The following is a 16,940-nucleotide window of genomic DNA, read 5'->3' on the forward strand; positions in this document are numbered from 1 at the left end:
TTAATCGACACACAGCTCGCATGTTGATCCTGTCAAAATGAATTAGGTGATGCATATGAATCAAACAGTGTTTGCAGATATGCTCACTGCTGCATTTGGAATTTCTGTATAAAAACAATAAACATAAAATCCAGGCAACTTGGCAGTATCAGCGAGAACAATCACTTCCTCCCACTCTTACACTCACAGTTTTGTTGACCAGGCTGTCCAATAAGCTAATGGCTGAGCACTCTGCTCATCTTGTTCTGCCAATCTCACTGAGTGTCAAACAGTCAGTACAGGTGAGAGTGAAGAAACAGCATCCACAACACCACAATATCCCTGATTGTGTTGTAGTCCTGACCAGAGAAAATCCCACACAAAGCCAGAGAGTCCAGCCTTTTCTTCCCTCCCTCATCTACATTGCATTGAAACATATTTAAGGCCTGCCTTCTGACTACAGAGCTGACTGCATCTTTTGAATGGGAGGTATAAAGGGACCCAGAAGCAGAAAGTTTCAGGCTGAACCTGTTGTGGTGAGTAGTCAGAAGAGGACCCAAAGTAGTAGATAGTAGATGAAGATAAATAAATCATTTTTATTTTACAAAAACAAAAATGAAAACATGACTAAACCGGGAAATCCTGGCAAGGAACACTAAACGAACAAGAAGCTGAGAGGCTGAACTGACACGGATATATATGTGTAGTATATTATACTTGTGTAGTATATGTACAGCAAAGAGGAATTTCTTGAGCGGCTATAAGTGACAGAACAGAGGGGGGCTCGCTTGGGGCTAAGCGAAATCTGTTGAAAGGCAGTTTTTTTTTATTTAGGAAAGTATTCAGTGAATAAAGGTAATAAATTATAAAGTTAAAAGTTCAAGAGTGTTCCTGTATGTGCATCTTTAATAATAAAAATGGCAGGCATGTACTAATTTGCACAACTCATAACTTTCTGGCTGCTGTCCTCTGTGGCAGTTGTGTTTTTTCTGTAATGGTTTTGTTGATTATGATAATGTGATTTTTCCATTAAAAGAACCTGTTCTGATTATGAATGAAGTGTCTGGTGATTGGTGTATTTTGCACGGGAGAACTGTCAAATTACATTTCATTGGAGTGTGCACAGAGCCTGAAGAAGAAAGCCAGGCTGTGGTGAACTTGCTGCTCAGGACACCCCTCGAGTGATGAAAGGTAATTTGTAAAAGGATCAGGGAAGCCGAGGACAAGTAGGGAATATGACAAAACTGGAACTAAGAACTATAAACTAAAGAGAATATACAAGAAAAAAAAAAATTCCAATTCCTTCATAACAGAATCTCATTACGTTTTCAGTTTTTTTTTAAACTGCATTGCAGGGTCATTCCATTGCACTCAAGTTCAAATCTTAATATTTTCACCAGCACTGGAATGCAGCAAAATACCACAATACAAAGTGGGAACATTAAGCTGCCACACATTCATGTCAGCAAAACTGACACTTGTTGTGTGACCTCCAGTGCTGCCAAGTAAATGAAGCAATTTGTGAGATTTGCTCGCATCTTCCTCCAAGGACTTTAGGTTTCTTAATGTAATCAGTTTATTACAACTGGGCTCATGGAAGGCACAATAAGATAACATTTGAGATGGGGAAATATATGTATTGATTTGTTGTGCCATCCCAGAGGCAAAAGGACGGATATGAGTAATGCAGGGCAAATATTATGAACGTATACCAAATCAGCAAAAGCAGAGAGCACAGAGGGAGCCAGAGAGAGAGAGCACAGAAAAAAAGAAGGAAATATAAAGAGAATTATGAACTGAAGCAAACTGAGAAGAAAGTTAAAGAGAGTAACCCCTAGAGACAGAATAAATCCGGGAAATGTCTTAAACATTTGCATTTCCAACTGATTATGCAAATAAGTACTTTAAAGCACTGGGGAGTAAATGTACATGTTTGTTTTATTCACATATTTTTGTAAAACTGCCACAGAAATATTGCTGTAACAGTCATCCCCGTAAATCATTTACGTTTGATTGATTGCATCTATTCTCATTGATGATATAAATCCCTTTCAGTTTACTTCTATTGCTGGTTGCATGAAAACTCTCACTATAACTAAATTCGAAGTTCACTTGGTCTCTTTAGAAAGTTTGAGTATGAAAACTGTAACTGTCAACATTCTGTATTTGCTTGTGTCTCGGTAAGATTTTGTTTGAAGTCGACCCATTGTCCAACCTGTCTCTCACACCAGGCCGGCATTCTCTGTCAACAAGATGCCTTACCAGGCTGGACATGTTGGCTGGCCTGGACTGAGGAGGTTTCAAACATATCTGGAGTTTGTGGTGTCTGCAAGTTCTCCCCAACTGTCCGTCATGCAATATTCATGAGTGTACTTTGTCAACAAGTCATGAAGGGTTGACAAGAGCAATTCAGCTTCTTGTTCCCTCACTATGGAAGCTGCAGTGTGCATATGAGAGAATGGGCACATCTAATATGCTATGAGTGGGAGCAGAGTGTAGCCCGCACACATCCTGCTGTCATATACTGCTGCACGTCAGGAGATGTGGCTCTTATTAAATCACTGTTAAGTACAGTCACTAATCAAATGGGATATTGTACCATTTTAATGAGGATATTTTGCAATATGTTTCTAGTATCAGTATAACACTCATAAATAGACTATATTTAAGAGATGAACATTGTCACTGAGACACAACACACTGTGTTTGTGAACAGCAGTTCTGAGACCTTGAGTTAAGCATTGGATGTCACTATCTTGTTCTTTCTTTTTGTGTAGCCTCATAACTACCTAATCACAGAATTGTATAGAAAATGACAACACAGATCAGAAGTGAATCTAGCTAATGACACCATAATAACTTCTGTACAAAATTGATTTACTTAGTGATTAGTGAGAGAATTTGCTCTTTTGGAGCTCACCCCTGGTGGCCATAAATAGTATTATACTTAAGTGTCAGTTAGCTTTACCTCTTATACTGAATAACTGGGACCATCTTTTAGTGAGGGAACTCGTGTGTTCATCACAAAAACATGAGTTGTTATTGGATATGTTCAACGATCACCAAATAATGATGGGTACTGCTTATTTAGAAATCTCTGAGATCAAGTAGCTTTTGAGCTTTTAACTTTGATTTTGTGATTCCCTCATTGCTGTTATAGGTCTCATTTCAACACCTAAGACCGGCTGTTTTAAGACAAAGTTCAGACAAATTGACAATATGCCACCAGACCAGCACTGAATAAGGGATGATCTCAGTGGAGGATTTAACTGTTGATTACCAACAGCTCACGGTGTCGAGCAAAACACAAATCCAAATGAAAGCTCGAGTTGCATAAAATCGCTAAAATTGGCAATGATTTTGAATTTCAAAACACAGTGTTATTGCATGGAGAAGACTATTTTTAAGAAACAACAGGCCTGACCTTTCTGTCTGATCTCTGCCTGTAATCTGCACTGGCCTTTTAAAAAATGTAATACTTGAGGAAGATGCTCTCACATCGTAGTTTGGCACAGGTTTGCAGGTAGACATCAAACACAAGGCTGGAGATCCAAACAAATTTCACTGACACTCAGTCAATAAATAAATGTTTGTGCAACGTTCGTCTTTTTTTTTTTCTTTAATAACATAGACAGTCTTTTCCTTATGTATAATATGCTTTTGTCATATGTCATACACATACATATGAATCAATAGTCAACAAAAAAAAAACAAAAAAACATTCCTACTGAATTCTAAACTCTCCAGAAAAATCTAACATCATCATCATGTTTACGAACTGGACTGCATGCTCGCAGGTGTGAGGAGTTGTGGGTTTTGTATGTTGGGAGAAGTAATGCTAAGTTAGAAATGTCAGAAATAGCACACACAAATGAACACATTCCATTTCACTCAGTTTAAAGACAATGGGCCTATTTGGTGCAGTTAAGTTTTGACCATCTATTTCCTGCCTTCCATTACACCACACTGTGGGGCGTAGTTGGCATGCATGTGTTCATACAATATGTGTGTGTGCAGAGGTGTAGATGAGCTGATGTATCCACATGTTCCCATTCACATGTGAGAGAGTGAATAATGAGGCATGCCTCGTGGTTAACATGGTGTAAGTAGATGTTAACTATGACAGATTGAGCTGCCACCGGTGACCATGGCTGATCAGTCCGACAGCCTTCACCTCTCTGCTCCTCAATTACATTACAGTCAAATAACTCCACGGATGGCAATTGATCTCACAACTCATTGTATGTGGTTGAATTCATCATTAATGCAATGGAAGCCCCAATGTCAATTTGTCTGCTACTTTTCTTTTTAAAATCCAGCTAACAATGACTGAGCTAGTGACTGTGAGCTGCCAGTGTTTTGCCTCACGCCTTCAGATTGCATCTCAGGCAATTAGTTCACAGATGAGATTCAAGTCTGACAACTTTGAGCAAAAAAGGAGCAAATCTTGAGTTACTCAGTAAACTGGAGATTCGACTGTATACGCATTCAATAAGTGAGAGTCTTCGTGTTGTCACGAAGCGCTAAGGTGAACATCAACATTTCCTGAGCACCCAGTATATTTTTTGAGCTTGAAATTTGTCAAGAAATCTAAAAAGAATTTTGCAAGCTGTATGTATACCTTGCCATGTGCCAGGGGAAAGTAGGTGTCTACATAACATTTGTCCCGAGCAAATTCTTACATATCTTCACACATAGGTTACTTAAGCACAATTTGGTATAGGAAGGCATTTAGTGAACATATCTATGGCATATTAATGCAACTCCCTGACAGAAATCACTACCACCATTATCTCGAACCAGTACCCTCTATTTTCAGGAAACTCTGCATAAAGATGTCAGATCACCTGTGTCAGCCAAGTGAGCTAATTCCAATGCACATGATGCAGGGTTGAAATTCTACCCTGGAACAGGTAACAGGTCTTTGCACATAGGTGTCCAATGAAAAGCTTACACTTTAATGTGGTTGCAAAGCTGCTGATCCAATGAGCCACAGTGCTTTGGTTGTCGCATAAAACATGTGCACAGAGTTCCCCTTTAAAGACTACAATCATTATTTGATCAACCAGTAAAGCAGTGCATTGATAAGCTCTACATCTTAAACCAGCACTAATAACAGCTCCAGAGAATTAAGAAGTTTTCTTTTATGAAGTGCAAAATAGCATCACTCAATACCTTGAAAACCCATCAAAACTGACATCTTTGTTAAATATTAACGGCAGCAGGGAGAACGAGAATGGACAGAGGGTGAACACGCTGGTGAGCAGGTAGAAATAATTGGTTATAAATTTGGTGGTTTTATGTTTTGAAAAGGGAGTTGGAGAAAACTCAGGCGAGAGAAAACAGACTGCATGGGAAGACAGGAAGAAAAAGGCAGAGAGTCAAGATGGGGAACAGAGACACCATGTTCAATAAGCTTCTAAGTATCAAGCTATTTATCCAAAAATGACCTCCTTTTTTCATATCTAATGAAGAAAACTTGACATGATAATAGCAGACAAAACTGATATGAAAATAGTATACTGGTCAATTTAACAACTTTCTGCTTGTCTAAGGTTTTACTTAATCTGCAGTTATATAATGTATTCTTAAAGGACAAGTCGAAGTTGGAGCCACTCATTAGATTTCTATAGAAGGATAACCAAGAGTGATGGTCAGCATTTAATGGCTGACATTAAAAGTAATAGTTTGAAGCAGAACAGAAGCTGATTAATCAACAGTTGAATCAGTTGATACAGAATCAGTAGTAGAGCTGAAGAAGATTACTGCCATAGTGCTGTGAATGTGGACGTAAACTCATGATGAGGATTACCCGAGAGCCTTAGCAAGAGAAACACAGATTGCTTTGTTGTAACTGCTAACGGCAGTTATGTTTATCTGTGTCTGTTTATCCATTTTCCTACTCTCTTTTTTGTGTTTCATTTTCTGATGGTATAAATGGTCTTTGGGTAAGGATGAGAAATAGCAGTTTAAACACAGAATTGGCACTTAGTTACGTGGTTGGTTTTCTTTATAAGTAGCCATGTGGAACTGCTACCTCGCCATATAGGTCTGGTTGCTAAGCAGTTGAAAACTGCACTGTTTAAAATCAGAATTGGAAATAACTGATACAAAACATACATGCACTCATTTGGCTCTGTAATTCAGCTGACCTCTAATTCCAATAAAATCCTCAAAAAGCTGTCATGAAATGTAGACTCAAACACCTCCCAGTTTTTGTTTAACTGGTATAAAATGAAAAAAAACTTTCAGATCACATGAGCCATGCACTCTGACATCATCACATATTGTATGCATATTGGCATCACAAACTGATGCAGAGGCACCTTCAGCAATGGTTTTCAGTCTGACAGATAAACAGTGAAATGGTGCGCCTCATTATTTTAGGATTTTTCAGTATTAAACTTTCAGCAGTCCTCTCCGAAACCTGACCCTGGATATTGTTGGTTCTTAAGCGATTGAAAATATAGAATGAGTGAAAAAAGAATCCTAAACAAAACCAATAAGAAGAAAAAAAAACTGAAAGTATGAAAAACTCTCTCAGGCTCATTTTACACTTAAGTCTCACTATCCAAAGTCCTGCGATCTACTACCACCCCTACTTCAGCCTCCATATGAGAGCCTTGTTATTTGTAAAAAGTAAACACTCCAGAATGACCTTAGAGCATTTGCTCATGGCAACTAATATTGTCGAGGTCAGAGTATTGCAGCACCAACACCAAATGATAATTTGTGTGTATCTCACAGAAGCAATTTAGGATGGTAAGAAAGCACCACTTGATGCTTTTAGATGAGAACCGGTTGAAACGTCACAGCATCTTTCCAAGCTGTCCAACATACAAGTTCAGGAAAGGTTAAACTTTAGATTTTCTTCAAAAAGGAACCACTGAACATTCAAGTCACCATAGCTGTCATCTAAGTTGGACTTTGTCTGTAAAGACAGAATAAATCTTGTCAGGGGACTTTAAGCTTTATCTTTGCCTCTCAAGGTTTCTCACATGCACAAGAAAATCCTCAACCTCAATACGTGCATGGAAATTTACTCCAATTACCAACTGGGCTGTTTCACAGACTGTAACGGTCCACAGTTCCTAGCATTTGGTCTTTTTATTTATTTATTTCTCCAATATAAGAGATTGACATGACAGTTAGATTGCTGGCATGGTTTACATATGTTACGGGGACGAAATTCTGATTCCGTTCGTTATGATTAGAAAAATGACCAACATCGCACGTAATAGAACTTACTGTAGTTTTACATCCTCGGTGTAACTGTCCGACAAACAATTGTCTTCAAAGTTACACCTTTTCACAATTATACAAAATTTTTCAAATCTTAGACCAAGAGTAATATAATTTTATGTAAAACCTATGTAAGTGGGCCAGTTTTAGGGAGCCATATTTGGGTATTGTAGAAATGATACATGGTCTGGCACAGAGGTTAGAGGAAAACAATGATATAATAGTGATATTACTGCTTATTATGCTACCCCTCACAAAAATAGATTCATTAGAACTGTTTTTCCCAGCACATTCTGGTGGATGTGCAATGTTTTTCTTTTTCTCACAAGCAATGGAACTGTGTGCATAATCTGAGCCTTGAGACTTCACTCTGACCAGAAGACTGGGATGCTTCAAAGGCTTGTGTTTGTACATGAAAAGAAGCAAAGTGGGCAGTGGACAACTTTGGAGGCAGGTTTTCAGCTGCCAGACAATTAAAAGTTATAGTACCGGAAGTTTAGTTATAGTCTCTTTTTGAGTGGCCACAGCTCTTTTAGTTTTTTTGTGCTTTCGGTGCCTGGCTGATAAAGTAAAATGCCGACATTTAAAGTTTCACAAATCTCATACATATTTCAGTGTTTCTCAGCAAATGCCTCAGAACTACCGGACCAACAAGTGCCATGACAACCAGCAAACAAATGGGTTTTTTTTTAGGTTGGAGGGCTGCTATTGGATTAAGTTAGTGGAACCTCCAAGCTTGACTCCAGTTTCGATCCATTGTTTTTCACCTAGTTTTACTATACCCATCAGTCACAATATTATAAATGAAAAACAGGTCAAGTGAGCAATGCTGCTTATCTTTTTACAGGGTTGTTCTGCCCCAAAATGTCACCTTGATACTTGTTACCATTGTGAACGTTTTTCTTCTGTTTCATGAGCTAGAAACCATATTAACAATGACACTTTTATACTTTTTCCCCTACATTTGGCTTGATTTGTTTAGCCTAGGTAAGTTTACACCTACATTTGGCAAGTTTTTTCCTCATTTTCTTTATTCTTTTTTGACATGTTGGGGTCATGATCATTTCAACATTTGTGGGAACTTCTTCATTCTCATCCAGAAAGAGATTTTCTTTTTTTAAACTGAGGGAAAAATATCAGTTTTAAGAAATATCTGCAGTTGTGTGGATAGCTCAAAACAAGCTGTCCCCTCAGTTTTTCAGTTGTTGTTTAAGGTTAAGCTTACTGGCTGTGGCTGTAGTCTTGTATGTCCCCTGGAATGAAAATCTTCTCATCTTTCATCTCAATCTCTTCAACAAAGCACATTCCAGATTTGTCAAAGTACTGATTTGAATGGTACCATCTCAGAGAACACACAATATCTCAAAACAGTGATTTTAACATCCAGCATGTGTGATTTGACTTGTTCAGTCTTTCCTGAAGATAGTTGGGAAAGTTTATAAATCTATGAGCGTTAACTATTTTAAGCCTCCAGTGAGGCTTTTAACTTTTCTCGAACAGAATGTTATGGCCAACTCGACTTGTCAGAGTGAGGGGGAGAGTGAGTGAATGAAAGACATGGGAGAGGGAGGGAGAGGGGGAGATGGTGGAATCGGTTTGATGCCAAGAGCTGCATGGAGACCCTGATTAAAAGCCTCCCCTAACTCACAGGGACCACTGATAAGACCAATACACTCCGGGCGGTGTGCGTGTTTTGTGTGTGTATGTGTGTATATCCAGGATCAAGGTGTGTCTATACAGGAGCGCGTGTGAGTCAGTGTGTGTGTGTCCCAACACCAATTCTCCTGTGTAAACATGCTGACCTGGCACAACACCAGTAGACACTTTGAAGTTGGCCATAGCCTCAGTAATCTCCTTCCCTCTATCTCTCAGAGTCTCTCTTGCGCACACATACTAAGATACACACCACTGAGCCAGTGGCAAGACTTAACACTCGCAACCTTCTTTTGGCGTAGGATGTGGCTGCTAACACACTGGCACCCACACATGGCGATACACACACTTTGCCATTGTTATAAACAGGAATATCTCTCTCCAGGACAGAAAGATGAAATGGCAGATTGTTGAACAATAATGAAATAATTATGACCAAATTAATTGCATTACACAGTCACTATTTATCCTTGCTACACATATTATCATTATTATTAGTAATAGTATTAGTAGTAATATTATTACTATCAGTATTATTGTTTATCCTTTTTAATTTTTCAAGAATTTATCCTCCACTATTGAAAGGGTTATTGTTTAAATGTCTCACTGTCAGATATACTGTTACTGTCAGTGCTTTCGTAGTTTTATTTTTGGCAGCAGCTGGCTGGGGTTTTGAGTAAATGACAGACAGACAGACACAGTTGGAAACTAGCTGGAGAAAACACAAAGATCCCTTGATGTACTCAGCAAAAAAAGTTAGACATTTAAATCACCAGTGGGTGGAACTCAAAGACAGAGCTAAATGTATGAAATTGTATTTCTTTTTAGTTAAAAATACATTATATAAGCGTGGATAATTTACCATGAACCATAAATTGATTTTGTAAGTGTAAATGTATTGAATATCATTGTGCAGCCCTTCTTGTTTTTTCCTTAAAGGTTAAGTCAGTCTTTGTAATCCAATGCTATCTTTTTTAAGAGTTTGTGTTAATGCATAGACCTAAACTATGTGCAGAGGACAGTCCAATGAATATTTAAACATTCCTGGTCAGGATAATTCAGACAATTTTCAAAGCTCTCCTCATTATGATCTGGTATAGATCTCAACTACGATGCAAGATAGGCGATTGGCCTTGGTGGAGAACTGCTCATGCTGACTGTCCTTACAAAATATTAAAAATATTACATTCCCGTTACCTCACTATCCTGCCTGATGTTGCTTCTTTTTTAACATTTCAGTTTACAAACTTTCTATTTCCAATTAAAATGTTTTTTTGGTCTTGACATGCGTAATCAAATAATCACCATTTCTAAACTTTAAAAACATTTGCAGCAGTGTTTCCAGAATTCAAATTTGTAACAAAACAAAACAACATAGGTGGAAAGTCTGCTACTCCATTAACTCTTTGCTTATATCCTACATTTTCAATCCCAGCCACACTAAACAGATTACTGACTTTGTATAGTTAACTCAGTATTTCAAATTATGAGTAAACATTTGCAGAGTAGACAGTGAACCTATATGGCAAACAGCACTTTATTGTACTACTGAATTTCTATGACTCGCTGACTAATTCTTTTTTATTTGGGTCCAGAACTGACGAGGCTCAGAAGCCCCTGATCAGATAGAAAGCTTCTTATGGCATTAAACTGGAGCAGTGGGCTTTCAGAACTTTTACCACACAGGATTAAAACTGACTTAATTTAATCTCTCCCTGGGACTTAAGAACGTTAGGGAAGTTGTTCTTGTACAGGGACCCACCAGTAACAACCAAAAACTAATTTTTGACCCAGTTTTATAAACTGGGGGTTAACATTCAGGTTGGGGCGTTTGGTAAGCATCTTGGTAAACATCTTGTTGAATTGAGGTGAGTGTATTTCCTTTGGTAAGAAGAACATTGTTTGTTTTTTTTCATTGAGAAGGACATTAATTTATTAAACATGTGCAAGGTTTAACAGAATTTATGCTATTCGTGGAAAAAAAAAGTGAAAATTTGGTCATGAAGAAAATAAGTAAGGCAGCTGACAGGACTTTGCCTCTTTTGTTTCTCCTGCTTGCGTTGCCAGATATGCAGATTGCAGGCAGTTCTTTGGCCGGCAGGCACATAATCTTGTTAGAAACAATAGACTCGGCTGTATTGTTTAATGTGAGTTCAATCCCTCACACAGACACATTCATAACAGCACATGGAACAAAAATTATCAAAAAGTCAAAGATGATCAAAACCTCTGTGCCGAAGTTAAAACATACCAGCAGCAGACACCAGGTGTGAATTGCATACATACTGTAAGAATAAAGCAAAAAAGCAAAAGTACACCCTTGTCCTCATCTCCTCCCATATTGCTATGAGGAAATAAACTCAATCACAGGAAAGGCAAGCATCTAACATGAATTTCATATCAAATTTGATTTCTACATAAACCTGCTTCTAACAGGAAGAAAGTGCTGTTTTCTACTGCATAGGGTGCACAGGGCTGACACACATCGATTAAATGCCTACAGATCTGTTGAAAGACATTATTCAGAAAAATAAATGCTACGGTAGTTTAATTTCTTGGGTGACAAATGATCTACCTGTAAATTTGTAGCTCCTGTTGTGTTTGGCAAGAATTAGGCCAATACAATCAGGGCCACAGGGGAGTGGTGTTTGGATTTCACTGCATGTTCGTTCATCTGACAGGTACACTTAAAAGTTCATAGGCCCAAAGATTATGTCTTTAGTTGAGATGCAGCCAGTGTTGTTCACAGAAGCCTCACTAACTCAATAAGACATGCCTGTGCAAGCTTGTTGAAAGCATTTTAACAAAAATATACCTCCCAGAAAAGGTGCAACAACAACTGTCTGCTAAAGCTTGAAAGAAGCATTTGAACACAGCATCTTCTAATCAGGGGTTGTATGCCGAAAAGGGCACAAGAAGAATTTTACGGCTCCACTGGGCAAATTAATTGGATTGATTAAATAAGATCTGCAACAACCCCAAACAATCAGGTGTAGAAGATAAAATATGCTTTTGAAGTACATAGCATTCTGTACTTGGAGAGAAACTAATGAACTCTGAGGATCTGAGCCTGCTTCCACAAGTAAGTGTAATTCACTATGACAAATTTTTAATATCCACTGGGGTGGGATGGGACCAAATGTACTGTATTCAGATATCACAGGTATAAAGTAATAATTCTGAATAAAGATATAATGACTAAGCTTGGCGGGATCTTTATATGGAAATTAAAGAAGTAGGAAAAAAAGAAGCTCCATGGGTCTTTGAACAAACACTAATTACAGTCACGCAAGACCAACTCAAAATAATCTGTTTTAAAATAAACTATTACAGCAGCATCGAGTTATTATGTCAGAGTGGTATATTTGTCAATTATAACCAAAGAAAATGGCAAAGCAGCTGTCTTATCTAATAGTTTTACAGGCTGAGACTAGCAGATGGAACATATATTTATCTAAGAAAGGGCATCCGCACAGGCTGAGCAGTATTGTGAGTGAGGTGTAAAAACAGAACTAGTGTAATTGTTTAATGCATTAACTTAAAATGCAATACAATTTTAAAACTGGATGCAGCGTAATTACATTGCATCCCAAATACATGCTAATTCTGTTGTAGAAATGGTATACAAGTGATGAATTGACTGATTTGTAGGTATTAGTAACATATCTTCATACGTTTAAAAAAGATTGACTTGAACTTGAATAAATTCAGAGACAATTAAAGAAACATGTCACCTTTGGAAACACAGACAGATTTTCTAATTGTAAAGATGAATGAGAGTGCTGAACTCAGATCCTTTCTCCCAGTGGAATGTGACAGTTCAATCAGTCAAACTCCACATAATTACCATGTAGATGTTAATAGGTGGAGCAAGGTTAAATGTCTCTGTGATGGATCTTTTATCGAATCATTGGTAACTTTGAGGCGCTTTTTCTTAAACTTTTGACTGCAGCCACAGTGTAGGTGTGAATTTCAGGCAGCCTAGAAGGTGAGGTGTGTATGTGTGTGTATCATCTTGATCTCAGGTTATCACTCCTGCCAGTTGGGCAGCTCCAGGTGACAGTAATGAAATCTGAGTAAGGCTTTGCAGAACCAGCTATCCTGGGATCTGTAGGAACCAGATTGATCAATAATCCTGCCTAGGAGTCTATTTGGTCCACTGCTGCAACAGAGCAGAACGGTTCAGGTAACACAGTTTACATTTCCAAACAAATAATCTGAAATCTTATTTTGAATTCCAGTATGTCACACACATGCTCACAGTAAATGGCCTATCTCAGTGCTGCCATTTTCTTGTCACACATATGCCAATAAATGATGCTACATAAATAACTCCAACTAAAAGAAAACAACACAAACTGTCAAATTGCCTTACTTCAACAATCATCAAGTCTTAGTTTATGAATGAATAGCTTGCTATGAATAGTTTATGTACTTGTTATTGACTACCCAGGCTGGATGGTGGTAAGTATTTTTAGGATAAAATGCTTAAAAACTGAGACCATTTGTGTCTAACATGACTTCTTGGAACCATATGAAACATTTTGTATAGATTTTGTTTAATGGATGCTCTCAGAGTGTTGATAGTGACTAAATACTTATTTTTGTCTTTTCTATTTCACTGAAGTAAATCACACATGAGGAATAATGAAAAAAGGGACTCTGGGTTCTTATGGCTTAAGGTCAAAGTTGGATCTTGTCTTATCTCATGAGGTCACATTCTACTGCAACTCCATGACATCTAATGATGTCACTCAGTCAACGGCTTTTGACTGACACCTTTGCTCACATGACAGTAAAGATGGTCACTGTACTAGTCGAACTGAAAGATTTCAGTACTTTTACGGTATTGAAATTAATTCTAAATAAAAGGCAGCCTAAAAAATCAAATCACTGGCAACGGTGACTACAGTAATATTCATTCTGAACCTTGGGAAGCTGAATAACCAACCCGACAAGGTAGAAATGTCAGGAGTCAAAAATGAAAACTCCTGCAATTTAATAATCATCACTTAATCATCACTACAATTAATATTATAATTCTTCCCAAAAAAACCCAGCTCACCAGGGCTTTGTCTGTTTGTCAGTGTAAAATAGTTTCTTTCAATTAAATCACAACATACTTAGGACTGCAATCCCAATCCAATGTCACAGCAGAATATGTAATAACTTTGGTCTACAGAACAAAATAAGATAATTTAAAAAAAAGTACAATTAATTAATTTTCTCTCTTTATTCCTTACACTGATGCAGCTTGAGTTTCGATTTGTTTGAATGTTGATGTGCTACATCTCCATTAATGTAATCATGTAATGATGTTCACTTTCAACATCTCACACAAATGAGTAAACACCTAAATTAAGTGAGAGATGGGTGGAAAGCATTATTTCATAGACCATCATGCAAGAGATCACTAGTTTCAGACTCGCTCTTAAAGTGTTCCAAACATTTTTTCCTCCCACTTACAATTCTTCACTCATCTGATGGACTCTCAAAGCTGCAGAAATCTAAATGGTTGAAGCTTGCACATTTTACAACTAATGTCCCGATTCCTAGATGTCAAGCGAAGACTGCCTGACACAAAACAACAGCCAAGGGATATGTTCCCATCTCATAATTTACAACAATGGATTGTGACACTGCTACTTTTTAGAGTAGTGGGAAAATGTTCCTGTTACTCAGAATCTGATGAGACTGAAGTGTTTACTTTGAAACCTGTTGTGCCAAAATGTTCTCTGGAAGCATGTTTATACAAAATGTAATCAATAGTGAAGGATGCATTATCATATTACGACCCTTTTCCAATAATGGATTGAGAATTTAGAAGATTTGTGTCAATTAGCATTTCTGAAAAAAAAAATATGTCATGAGTGATGGAATGAAGTAAATTTGATGACTTTATTCTATCCAGGTAGTGTGGTGTCCAAGTATGATATAATCACAGTAAACAAAGCTAATTTTGTTCCAAACTAACACATATTCCCCAAATCTTTGCCTTTTTCAGCAAGACATGAGTTTGCGGCAGACAGGCTTCAAATAAAGCAAAGAGAGAAGGAGGCTTTGTTTGATGGAGGGGTGTTAAAAGCAATTTTTTTTATACACCAATAACTTAAAATGTCCAACCACAGTAAAACATTGCTTCATAGTGACTCTCCCATCGAGTGGCAAATAGTTGCCTACATTTATTCAAATTAAAGTCCTTGTTTGTCTGTCACCCAGCCTGACTAACATGATTTGACATGGTGAAGAGTGAAGGACCCCAGGTTCAAAAAGCACATTGTATCTGTCTGACCCCTCTCTGCACACATACATGCACAACAGCCGAAACAATCCCTTCTGCCCATCACACATGGGTAAAAAGCAGTGTCACATAATCCACTGGGTATACTTACTTCGACACAGCTTCTAACTCTGCTCCACCGTTATGTTCACAGCAGCAACATCTGTTTGCCACAATAGATGACTACACAGCTGAATGTGTATATAAAATAGATGTTATCTATGGGTGAGGCTCAAGTTTAATCCAAACCTTCGTGTTGGAACAAAGTCCAGAATGAAGTTCCCAATTAGGGCTGGGATTTGTATGAGCACCAGGATCAAAACAAAACAGTGTAAAAACGGGGAACCTTTACGACATCTTTTACACACCTGACATCACCTCAGCCTCCTCTCACCTTTGACTTTCTCCACTCTATCAACCCTGTGTTGAAGAGGCGACAGCTTGTTGTAATTTCTACTAATCGGATGACTCTCTCTTCATAATCCGAGACACACAGGCTGCTGTTGAGCAACCTGCTTATGACAGGACCACTGAACCACTCTTATACAGACCAGATCCTGCGTAGCGTGGAGGCTCTTACAGTATACTTGTTGAAAAATAAACCACAGTCGTGGCATTTCAGGTGAGCTGGAAGTGATCATTTGCAAAAGAATAGGGGGAGGACGATTACTGTTCATTTCCAAAAGCTACGTTGGGACCACAATGCAATTAATTACAATAAGATCAATAATTAATTCCGTTTATCCATGTAATCGCACTCGAAATCCGACATTAAGCTAAGATGGTTTACATAAAAGGAGTAAAGTTCGTGTCCAGTCGTCCCTTATCATCATAATCACAGCGCGTCAGTGTTAATCGATAGATCGAGTAGATGTAAGATTTAAGATGGGCTTTGCATACGAATGCTCTGAGTCGCCTTAAATTAATTCAAGTGGACGTCATTTACGGCTACTAAACCAGCACCAGTAATCTCGCCACAACGTTTCAGCACCACGGACAGCGAATTCTCCTATTCGGCTCACAATATGGGAAAACACTCAACTCCAACTGCTCAAAGTGCTCTACTCAACACTTTACTTATATGAAGCATATATATACTCTGTCGTCTATTCGACTTATCCCTGGTTTAGTCACAGGAGCGGCACACACCTGCTAACTGCTTTATTTCTAACAAAAAAAAAAAAGAAAATGACCCAGCTGGTGGTATGTGGACTGTGATAGCAGCCAGAGGAAGAAGTCAAAGATATCAAATAAAAAAAAAAAAGATGGTCGCTTAGGTCGCCAAAGTCACTACTGAGTCAATAGGGAGATATCAAAGAAATATAGGCTCAAAAGGGATGCGTTGTTCGACTTACCGTGTTATTCTTGTCGAAGCCATATGTCCAACATGCAAATCTACTTTTCCACACACTGTTGCTTTCTTTTGGCCGAGGTAAGACACAACCCGAAGAAGAAATCCAGAAAAAACATCCACTCAACTCCACTCCTCCACCCGCCCGCCTGGCTAAAAACTGCCCCCCCCCCTCCCTTCCTATTTATTTATTTTTTCCTCTTGGGAGGGGGTATTCCATTTCCAGCGCCTCCACCGCGAGAAAAAAACGCCGAGTGGTTAACTTTTAAGTCATATCAGGGATAGTTTTGTTTTGGCTCTCATGGAGTAGAGAACGTCCTCTTCTCCTGAGTCTTCTTTAGTTTAAGTCTCCGTTGTGGGACTTAGAGCTCTAGGAGGTAGACAGAGTAACAGTATATGTGCTCTAGTGTTCCCCCTTGCTTCCCCAACCAAAGA

At 38.2% G+C, this 16,940-nt stretch overlaps 1 protein-coding gene across 1 annotated transcript in view; it reads right to left on the minus strand.

Annotated features, from left to right (window-relative positions):
* The window catches only part of LOC140278755 (protocadherin-15-like), a 179,919-nt gene extending 163,334 nt beyond the window's left edge, over nt 1-16,585 (minus strand). Inside the window, exon 1 of the mRNA XM_072373834.1 lies at nt 16,510-16,585. The gene's annotated coding sequence lies outside the window, so the exon portion shown is untranslated. The remainder of the gene's footprint in view (nt 1-16,509) is intronic.
* Between the last annotated feature and the right edge of the window lie 355 nt (nt 16,586-16,940).

This window comes from Leuresthes tenuis, unplaced genomic scaffold, assembly GCF_036924035.1.
Source record: "Leuresthes tenuis unplaced genomic scaffold, fLeuTen1.0.hap1 SCAF_20, whole genome shotgun sequence".
Lineage (NCBI taxonomy): Eukaryota > Metazoa > Chordata > Actinopteri > Atheriniformes > Atherinopsidae > Leuresthes > Leuresthes tenuis.